Below are 11,340 nucleotides of genomic sequence, written 5' to 3'. Positions count from 1 at the left end.
AGGAAGGGACGAGGAGGAGCCGGATTCCCATTTTTGCCCTTGACCATCATCAAATTTACAAGCATATCCTTTCTAGAAGCATCGGCTAAAGAGAAGAACCGGAGGGAGCGTTGGCGATGACGTCGTGGAGAAAATAGCAGCTGTCCGATCCACAGATCCATCGGCGGAGACAAAGTGTGCATTACATCAGCTTGGATCTTTCGGATGGCAATGAGGCGGGGTGGGGCGGATTTATCATTTTCATCCGGGATTCTCATCCCCGTCCCATTTTCAAATTGACCCAAACAAACCACAGACACCAGAAACAGTAGAATATTAACCCAAATAAATCACAGACACAGAAACATCAAAATAGTAGTCACTTTATCATCAATTGCAATCCATGGAGGTGAAAGTTTAACTGTCATGTATTAATACCAATATTATCATCAATATTAATATTAATACATGTAATCTGATTTGACATGAGCTATTCTAGTGTTTGTTTGGGTCAATTGATAATATTAATATTAATATCAATATTAATAATATTATTATTAATAATATTTTTAAAAAATTTAATATTAATATTAATACTATTATTATTATTTTTTTAAAAATCATATTATTATTTATTAATATTAATAATAATAATATTCGGGGCGAGTTCGGGGATGGGGATAGTATTTCCATATCCGTTCCAAATCCGTCCCATCCCCGAAAAATCGGAGATCCCCATCCCCATTTCAGATTTTCCCCGCGGCCTCAAACGCGCGGGGAAAATTGCCATCTCACATGGTCCGTAAAAATTTTCCAGCCTGATTAATTCGCTCAAGACCCTGTCCAGTCCAGTCGATTAATTCTCTCTTTAACAAACCAGTCGATTAATTCGCTAATAGAATCGCATTCCGTTTAGTTTCTGTTTCGCGTCCTGCTAATTCTCTACGTGTCGCTATAAATAATAGAACAAGCTCTCTTTGATTCACGCGCTCTTTTAATCTACTGCCTCTGTTCCACAGCTAAAATCAGAGAGGCTTCAAGGAAAAGCAGTAGTAGAAGTAGAGCAATGGCAATCGACGATTGCTCGTCTCCGGCGAGGGTGCCTAATCGCAGGCGAACAGAACGTCGCCACCCCTCGGCTTCGTCGGATTCTGTTCTAACCGAAGACGAGACAGTGTGTATCCGTGCGCTCCTGGCCTTGTCACGGGCTCCGGCCATTCATGATGAGGAGATGACTCTGGCGGAGAAAGAAAGGTCCCCTCTTTCGCAGTCGGAAGTGGAGCAACAGAGCCAGTCGCTTCCGTCGTCGTCGTCGTCTCCACCGAAACAGCAGCAAGAGTTGTCTCCAATTTCAGTGTCGTCGTTGTCACACCAGGACCAGCCGCCTCCTACGGCGGAGAGAGACTTATCTCCTCTTCCGTTGCCATTGTCGCCTCCACCAAAACAACAGCGAGAGATGGCTCCAAGTTCACCTCCGTCGATGTCGCTGCAGGACCAACCGCTTCCACCGCCTCCTGCGACAGAGAGAGACTTAGCTGCTCCACTTCCGCCGCAACAGAACCAGCCGCTTCCGGCTCCTCCGGCAGAGCAAGCATTGTCTCTGGTTCTGTGCCCGGTGCCAATACGACGTAATGAACCTCCTCTGCCTACGCCGCCGATGTCGGTCCAACGGCCGTCTCCGCTTGTAGCTCCGGCGCCAACACAGCAGAACCAATCGCGCTATGTATGCCCCGAGTGCGGCAAAGTGTTCTCTTCGTACCAGGCCTTGGGAGGCCACAAAGCCAGCCACAGGAAGCGCCCTGATGAAAACAACGTCCCCGCGTCGGCCGCGGCCGTCAGAGAAGCAACGAATCAGGACAAGACTCACATTTGCCCTTTGTGCCACAAGTCGTTCCCGACGGGGCAAGCGTTAGGCGGGCACATGAGGGCCCACTACGAGGGCAATAAACAACAAGCCACAGCCGAGAGCAGGGAGGCGCCGGCGGCGCCGTCGTCTTCGCTGACGGAGTGCTCGACTACGAGGGGCCTGGTAATTGACCTCAACCAGCCGCCGGCGCCGGAAGCGGCGAGCTCTCAGCCGGTTGCGGCAGCCACGTCTCAGCCTCCTCGCTTCTTTAGTTTCTTTTAAGTCATTAATTAATCTAATGATATTAGTTTGATTAAACTTCGAATCTTTTTTCTTCTTATTTAGCGCGCATATATATATATATATATATATATACATATATATATATATATATATATATATAAACATAAATATAATTTTTTTTTTTAATTCATCACTAAGGACACCTCCAATGGATATTCATTATGACTGGATATTGTAATATCCACTCATAACAAAAAAAAGAGGGAGACAGTTCATCCCTCTCCTACTTTTTTTTTTATTGTTTTTTTAAACAGTAATAATCTAATTTTTATACATGTTTTTTTTTCAACTGTTTGAGTTTATATTTTATATTATTTTATTTATTTACAAAATAATATGATATAATTTTAAAATAATTGATAAAACTATGAAATTGATAAATAATTAGTGTTAATATTAAAAAGAATATAAATTAAAAATATATTATTATAATAAATATATAATAACTCATACTTTTTAATGAGGTAGCGGATATTATAATGAAAATATATTATGGATGCTCATCCTGACAAGTAAATTCAATAGTATAATTTTGATCTTAAACCTGAATGAAAATGATCAAATTCCTATTATATAATATGAAACTAACACATTTTAAATGATTTCATTTAAGAAATATCCACCTTTCACAAATATTAAAAATTCAGTCAAATTCATAAAAAAAAACAAAATGTACACCTTAGCCAATATATAACATCCTCAAACTCACTGGTAAATTTTTTTCAGTCTTAGCTCAATATTTTTTTTCGTATGTTAATTCTTTATCTAAATCTTCCATACAATCCCTCATATTCGCCATATAGAAAAGACGATGAGAGTTCTCGTAGAAATCCGTAGCGGATAAAACAACACAATGACAAAACTCTCCATGATCGAGTCATGCACAACCATCACGATGGTTTATAAGAATTCATCACCTTAAGCAAGTTAGAGGGGCAAGGAAAAGGCACAAATAGGATTGTAAGAACACATAAATCAATATGTGCTCTTACTCTTCTTATTCGAGTTATGCGCACAGCCATCACAATGCTTTTATAGAGCACCTCAATGGCTATAAATAAGTTGCATGACTTGAGGGAGGGTTCAGAGCATGCTGATCACATATATTCACTAATAAAGAATTTGTCAAGAGGGGGACAATGAGGTGTACAGTCATTATACAAGCTAAATTTCAGGAAAAACAATTGAAACACAACACTTGCAAAGAAGTGAAGACAATGAAATGCTCATAATATATCCACAAAATAGATAGGTACAACGTACAAAGAGAATGGAACGGGTCTGTGTTCGTAAATTTGTAAGTATACGATTTATTATCAAGTAATAAAAATATCGATCCTACAAAAACGGTTGATTAAGTACTAATGACTTGATAAAATAAATTATCTAGACAATTAAAGGTTGATTTGTCACGAACGCTTGAGCAAAAGAGACAGAGAATGAGCGCAAGTGAGCCACGGAGAAGGAGAAGTTGGATTTTAGAGAGATTCTAGGATTACGATTTCACTGTGATGCTATTAATATCCCTATGAATTGTTCATCTCCTAAACTTCATGCATACCTTCTTGTAGGAATTCAGACCAGAGTCCAGCATAATCCCGTGAAAGTCACACTGGAGAGTTTACACCAAGTTCCAACTCCATTAAATAAAAAAATAATTTTAGAAAGTCCGATTAAAGGGATACCCTAGGGGCCCCGGTCATACAATCGCTAGAGTTGTCTCATTTATTTTCTAATGTTAAATTAATACTACTAAGTAAAGAGGTAATCTAGAAAGTTCGATACACAAGTCACTTCTTAACATCAATTTAGGAAAATCCCCATCAAACTCTAATTAACTTCCATCGTAGAGAATTGATTTTTTTTTCAAGGTAATATTCTAGAAAGTCCAATTAAAGGGATACCTTCTGTCACAAAGCCCCCCGATCATACAATCCAAAGCACCTTCTCTACATGGTGACTGATCTCCTATATCTAAATGTATTGGCCACACACACATTTCGTCAAATACATACAAGGCACAACACAATAAAATAAGTCATAAACATATCATTAAACAAGGTAATAATCAAATACATAGTTCATACATCACATCGCAATTACTCCCTACACCCCATATCGGGAGAATCTATTCCATTGCAAAGGAATAACAACCAAGAGATAAGAAGTATAGCATCCTACAATCCAAAGCATAAGATAAAAAAGAAAGTAATGCTTATCAATTCGTTGTCGATCTTCTTGGATGAAATTTTTACTCCGGAAGTGGATGGATCATCGAGATCGGAGAAGATAGAGGCTCTAGGGATCCCCTAAGAGGGGAGAACCCTTCCCCAAGGAGAGGGATGAAACCCCAAATCGAAGATGTATTAAACGGGGAGAAAATCCCCTTATATAGGAGGGGCGCACGAACCCCTGCTTTCTTCGCCACAGAGTCGTGGCATGTGTCCCATGCCCAGAGGCATGTTCTTGCCTCTTGGCGCAGTTGGGCCATCTGGTTGCTCGACCGTGCCTTATGGCACAGTTGGGTCGTGTCCTTCTCGGAGGGAGGGCACGACTGTGCCGCTTGGTACGACTGAGCCTTGGATGCTCTCTAGAAATGGGCACGACCTGCCCTTATTTTACTATAGAGACTAAGCACGACCGTGCCTCTAGGGCACGACCTACTCGTGGTTCTTTCTAGAGGAGGTGCACGGTCGTGCCTTTTGGCATGACCCTTATTGTTGTTCTACCAAAGTTGCTTCAATATGCGTTTTCACTCCATTTTTGCTCTAAAAGCATTATGTCAATAAAAATAATGAAAGAGTATATCTCCGAATAAAAGAAGTGGAAGTATGACATAATAATGAAATACGATGCAATAAATATAAATTATACTCATGAAATACAAGTTAATATACGTCAAACAATACCTAAAAACATATATATAATCTATGCACATCACACCCCAAACTTAAACTTTTATTTGTCCTCAAGAAAAAAACTCACAATCTAGACTCTTGTGGTGAAATAATACATTATAATCCCTAGTGAGTCAATCTAGTCCTATCAAATGATTTCATTGGTGAGCAAGATATAAAAATTATTTGAGTATGACTTAGAAAATAGTCCTCCGTGGTCAGTGTGATGAATGACTTAAAATTTTCAAGTGTCAATCTCTAAACCTAGTTAAGTCGTCATCTAATCATGTTCCTTATACTTTAGGTGATAGACACTTACTTGTCATATGCATGGTTCATTCCTCTCAAACTACACAAGGTCTCAAAAGATTACTCGAAATCAAGAAAAACATAACATTTATTTTTTTAATAACCTAACTCGGTCTCAAAGGGGTAAATTGATAATTTCTATTTATGACAACTGTTTTATCTCTTATTTTATTTTTTTTAGAACAGTGCTTGTATGGTGTAGCACTAAAACAAAAATAACTACAGGGATTTTGATTTTTCCAAATAAATTGACATGATCTAAAATTCTCTAGTAACCAAAATGTAATTGAAAGGTCATCTTAAAAATACAAGTACTAGTTCAATTCTATGAATCATGACCAATTTTAGAGTTATCTACTATCGAAATTGGGCAAAGGAAAAAGAGATTCTAAAACAAGGTCAAAACTTAAACTCTTACAATAAAAATATTGCTCATTTCATGCTAACATGGATAGGAAAAGATAGATCATTAAATATACTAATACCATAAGTCACAATAATCATATGAAATATAGAACAAATGTGCTAGTATTTTTGTATTAACAGTAAACAATCATGACGTGATATATGATACAATTAGAAAATTTTTATTATGTAAAGTGAAATATGACAAAAACTAACCTAAACTACAACCCACATATATACATCCCCTAGACATAAATTTTTCATTGTCCCAATGAAAACAAAACATATAATACAGAGAAGGTAAGAAGTGAAAGAAGTTACCAAGTGATGAACTATAAACATTTGAGACATTCATATGTTGAATATACTTCTCTATCTGAATCCTCCACAACTTTGAATTCTACAAAAAAGAAGATTAAACCAGAAAAACTAATAAAAGAGACAAAAGAAAGTAAAAGAAAAATGAAAACATTTATGCAAAAGGTGAAATTCATCACCCTGACGGCCCTCCACGACTGTCCCACACCATTGGGAGGGAGTAAATTAGAAAACCGATGTTACTCATCACATGAAAGGGTAATTCCTCGATCTTTGCTAGGATTCGACCCTTGCTCAATTATGTAAACCTACCATGTGATAACCAACTAGGCTATGCCCTGGGGGCAAAGAAAAATGAAAATAGGAAAGAAGTTTGGGTTGCCTCCCAAGAAGCGTTTGTTTTAAGTCATAAGCTCGACCCCTTAGCAATTATTTTGAAATGTCACTCTGACCGAAGTGAGAAACTTCCAGACTTTTATTCCAATTTCCTATAATATGAAGAGAGATATCATCATGGGAATAATAAAGTGAAGTATCGCTCTCTCCATCTTTGTTTCCTTGAAAGTATATTCCAGAGGACGGAGACGGTTTAGATTAAGCTTCCAATTCCATGCCCTAGAAAAATCTGCACATCCAAAGAAAGAGACCTCCCACAAGCATGCAAGATAATAGAGAACTAGAACCATATTAATTTTAACTAAGCATGTATAAAAAATTGTAACACATCCAACAAAATTGATTTCCAGTACCTCTATGAAATTTACTAGAGAATCACAAGAGATACTAACCATGTATTGCTGAAAGGTACCTTGGAGTTCTAAACAAGTGAATGTGACTTCCTCAACATCAAGTAAGGGTTCTAGCTCTGGCTCAGGTGGTAGTGTCTCTAAAAGTTATGATTCTAAGGGCTTTGCCATTACTACCAAAGTCCCTACACATATAGCATCACCAAGATCATTTTCTGTAACTTCCATAATATCAAGTGGTTATGTAAACAAAGAAAGTGAATCTTGGGAAGTTGCCTCCATATCACAAGTTCCCATACATCTATCCACAACATTACCATCTTCAAAAACTGGGAATAATATGCTTACATCTATATCTTTAATAGGAGAATCAACAGCTCCAACGGGAATTTCATACTTGTCATCAGAAAAATCCTCATCTTTAATTGGACCAACGAATTTGCAAGCAGATAATTCATCAACAGTAAATTTATATGCAACCAATTTATCATCAAAGAAGTTGCCAATTTCATCCTCGCTCATGGCCTCAACTAGCCTTTCTTCTTGAGTATGAGGCAGAGGTTCAAATTTGTTGTCAAGACTAGATTTTATCAACTATTGAGGAAATGGTATTAGTGCCCATTTGTTAGGACCTTCGGATAGCGGCTAGAGAGGGGGGGTGTGAATAGCCGACCTCAAATTCTCGTTTCTTCCTACAATTTAGGTTAGCGCAGCGGAAATACAATGTAGAAACGAAAGTGGAGAAGATCAAACCTCAAACACGATGATGTAACGAGGTTCGGAGATGATACTCCTACTCCTCGGCGTGTCCGTAAGGTGGACGAAGCCTATCAATCCGTAGGTGGATGAGACCCCGGATAACCGGCTAATATGAACTCCTTCTGGGTGGAGAAACCTCGCCACAATCTCTCTTGCAACAGCAAGAATGGAGTACAACCAATAGAGAAAGAAAACAAGAACAATATAAATGTAAAAACACTTTGCTTGCCTTCTCGTCGACTGGAGTTCGTTGAAGCAGCAACTTCACGATGTCAATAGCAGCTGATCACCCAGTCGAGGGAAGCTCACACGAAGCTTCAGGAATAGGGAGCTCAGCAAAGCTCAGATCGCAAGAGTGAGGAACAAGAAGTACAACCGTAAGTGCTCTTCTACCTTCTTCTACTGTAGCGGCCTTATACCCTGCACCTGCGAAGAAGACAAAGAAGAATCCAGAAATCTAGCCGTTGTGTCGCAACGGCTAGGCCTGGACCGATCAGGCTCCAACCTGATCGGTCTGTGGACCGATCAGGCCCTAGTCTGATCGGTCCCCAGACCGATCCCCAACTCTCTGTGAGAGTCGGTTCTGAAGCCTGATCGGTCTGTGGACCGATCAGGCTATAGGTGGATCGGTCCACAGACCGATCCCCCTACCTTCTCTGCCTCCTGATCGTTTCCGGATCGGTCTTGTGACCGATCAGATACCTTACAGTGAGCTACTGTTTGGTTACTGATCGGTCACCAGACCGATCAGATAACCCATAGTATCACTGGATCGGTCTGCAGACTGATCCACTTTCCCAGCCTTAAACCTAAAGCCTTCCCGGTCTAGAGAATGAGCTACCGAGCCCTCTCCGACCTAGTCCAGAGAACGAGCTATCGAGCCCTCTCCGACTTCCACGTTCGGTCCAGAGAACGAGCTACCAAGCCCTCTCCGACCTAGTCCGGAGAACGAGCTACCGAGCCCTCTCCGACTTCGTCCGGTCCAGAGAACGAGCTCCCGAGCCCTCTCTGACCTAGTCCGGAGAACGAGCTACCGAGCCCTCTCCGATTTCATCCGGTCCAGAGAACGAGCTCCCGAGCCCTCTCTGACCTAGTCCGGAGAATGAGCTACCGAGCCCTCTCCGACTTCGTCTGGTCCAGAGAACGAGCTCCCGAGCCCTCTCTGACCTAGTCCGGAGAACGAGCTACCGAGCCCTCTCCGACTTCGCATGTCATGCTTCCATACTTAGACTTCTCCCGTGCCAAGCTCCCTGCTTGGACTTTTCCGTGCCAAGTCTCCATACTTGGACTTTTCCCGTGCCAAGCTCCATACTTGGACTTTTCCCGAATCAGGTCAACTCAAGTCAGGTCAACCAGGTCAATCTTGACCAAAGGTTGCACCCACAATCTCCCAAGTTCGTATTCTTGTCAAACATCAAGATACAACTTTTTTATTCTCGTCAAACATCAAAATACACCTCGAGTCAGGTCAACTCGAGTCGGGTCAACCAGGTCAACCTTGACCAAAGGTTGCACCCACAATCTCCCAAGTTTGTATTCTTGTCAAACATCAAGATACAACTTTTCTATTCTCGTCAAACATCAAAATACACCTCGAGTCAGGTCAACTCGAGTCGGGTCAACCAGGTCAACCTTGACCTAAGGTTGCACCAACACCATTGACTATAACTGGAATCATGGAGATGAGTCTTTGTGGTTCTCTTTGTATTCCTTTTCTCATATTCGTACCCATCTTTCTCCTTAAATTCATTGATATACAAACCACTTCTCAACTTGATATCATTATAATGTGCACTAGACTTTGTTTGGGTGGGAGGTATTGTTTGAACCATTTTGAAGTCAAGCTTTCTAACTTAGCCTTTGATTATTTAAACCTCTCATTTTGTAACTCATGATTTTCAAAGCTCTTGGGTGGTTGCACTGCATCTTGTTTAACTGTCACACTTACATTCATGGCTCATATTTTTGAAATTTTTTAGGAAGATGTCATTAAATTTTCGCTTGATCATTCATGGAGGTTCATTGTCACTTGATCAATTAATGTATATATTTCACCCAAACTTTTTTTCATCAAAGAACCTCTTACAGTTGAATCTAAAAATCTCTTATTTGAAAAAGTAATCACAATGTAGAATATGTGCCGTCAAACATTTATCTAAGTCATGATGAGGACATTGTCTCAAATAACCCTTAAATCAGTCTCATGCTTCAAATAGTGTTTCCTCATCTTCCTGAGCAAAGCCTTAAATTCTATTCCTCATATGTTGTTCTACTGGGAGGAAAAAAGTGATTCAGATACAATTACTCCAATTATTCCCAGCTTTTTATGCTTTGTTGAGGAAGATAGTGTTGGCGCTGTTAGAGTGTATACTAAAAGTCTAACCTTTTGTAAATATTTTATTTTGAAATAAAGAATCACATTAGTTAAATGTCTACATTTATATGCTAAGTGTAGTTGTTCAATTAATTTATATTGTAGATAACATGGTGCGTGGTGTCACACACAGAAGATCATGCATGTTATCAATTCCTAATAAATTATAAACAATAGCTCACGACTAAGATGGAAAGGAACAAACCATTGGAATAGTCGTAGTGTAATTTGATATTAGTTTATCTTAACTATAAAATTACACTAGTACACTCTAAGTGTATTGAGCAGGACCAATTAAGGTAAGTTCTTTTTATGCTTGCTGAATAAAAAAATAAGACCTTTGTTATTATGAAAGTGTGTGCTCTTAATCCTGATATAATAACAAACACATATATCTAGTATTTATTTCTTTGACTTATCAATGGGTGAGATTTAGTTCGATAAATCAAGAGGCCCGATAAGTTGGGAAATGATATTATTTATAGTGTGTGTTGTTGATTATAGAAGGAAACTGTGTCCTAGTAATCTAGGTTGATAATGTTCCCAAGAGGAGCTCATAACGATTGTCATGTAAACCCTACAAGTGGACTTAGTCCGACATGATGATAAGGTTGAGTGGTACTACTCTTGGACTAAGATATTAATTAAAGTGAGTTGTCAGTAACTCATTTAATTAGTGGGCATTCGACATCTTAAACATAGGGAAATTAACACACTCATGATAAGAAGGAGCCCAAAATATAATTTGGGATTGGTGCGGTAGTTCAATAATAATTCTTTAGTGGTATGAATTATTATTGATGAAATTAAGTTGAGTGTTCGGGGCGAACACGGGAAGCTTAATTTCATCGGGAGACCAAAACCAATTCCTCCTCTCGGTCCCTATCATAGCCTCTTATTTATAAAGAATTATATCCACCAAATACTCACTTCCTACCCACCCTTAGGTGGCCGGCCAAGCAAGCATGGAGCCCAAGCTTGGGTCGGCTAAGCCAAAGGCTTGAGCTAAGTAAGAGTGGCCGGCCATAGCTTGGAGCCCAAGCTTGGTGTGGCTGACCATATAAAATTAAAAGGATTTTATTTTTTAAAATCTTTTCTTATGTGGAAGTTATGATTTTAAAAGAGAATTTAAAAATTTAAATATTTCCTTTTATAGTTTTCTACAAAAGATTAAGAGAAAGGTTTGATATCTTTCTTTATTTGTAGTTAAAAAGAAGATTTTAATTTTTGGGAAAACTTTCCTTTTATGTAACCATCCTCATGATTTTAAAAGAGAGTTTTAAAATTAAATCTTTCCTAGTTTCTACAAAAGATTAAGAGAAAAGATTTGATATCTTTCCTTATTTGTATATTGAAAGGTAGATTTTAATTTTTGAGAAAATTTTCCTTTTTGTAATCATCCAC

General features: G+C 39.0%; 1 non-coding gene across 1 annotated transcript; it reads left to right on the top strand.

The window, feature by feature from the left end:
• The first annotated feature begins 9,719 nt into the window (after positions 1-9,719).
• On the top strand, positions 9,720-9,825 carry LOC122007677. The gene has a single exon (XR_006119111.1). It is a non-coding gene; the product is annotated as a small nucleolar RNA R71 (small nucleolar RNA).
• Positions 9,826-11,340: the final 1,515 nt, after the last annotated feature.

The sequence above is a fragment of the Zingiber officinale genome, chromosome 7B (assembly GCF_018446385.1).
Source record: "Zingiber officinale cultivar Zhangliang chromosome 7B, Zo_v1.1, whole genome shotgun sequence".
NCBI classification, from domain to species: Eukaryota; Viridiplantae; Streptophyta; class Magnoliopsida; order Zingiberales; family Zingiberaceae; genus Zingiber; species Zingiber officinale.
The sequence above is the reverse complement of the archived record's forward strand: the minus strand, read 5'-3'. Positions and strand labels throughout refer to the sequence as shown.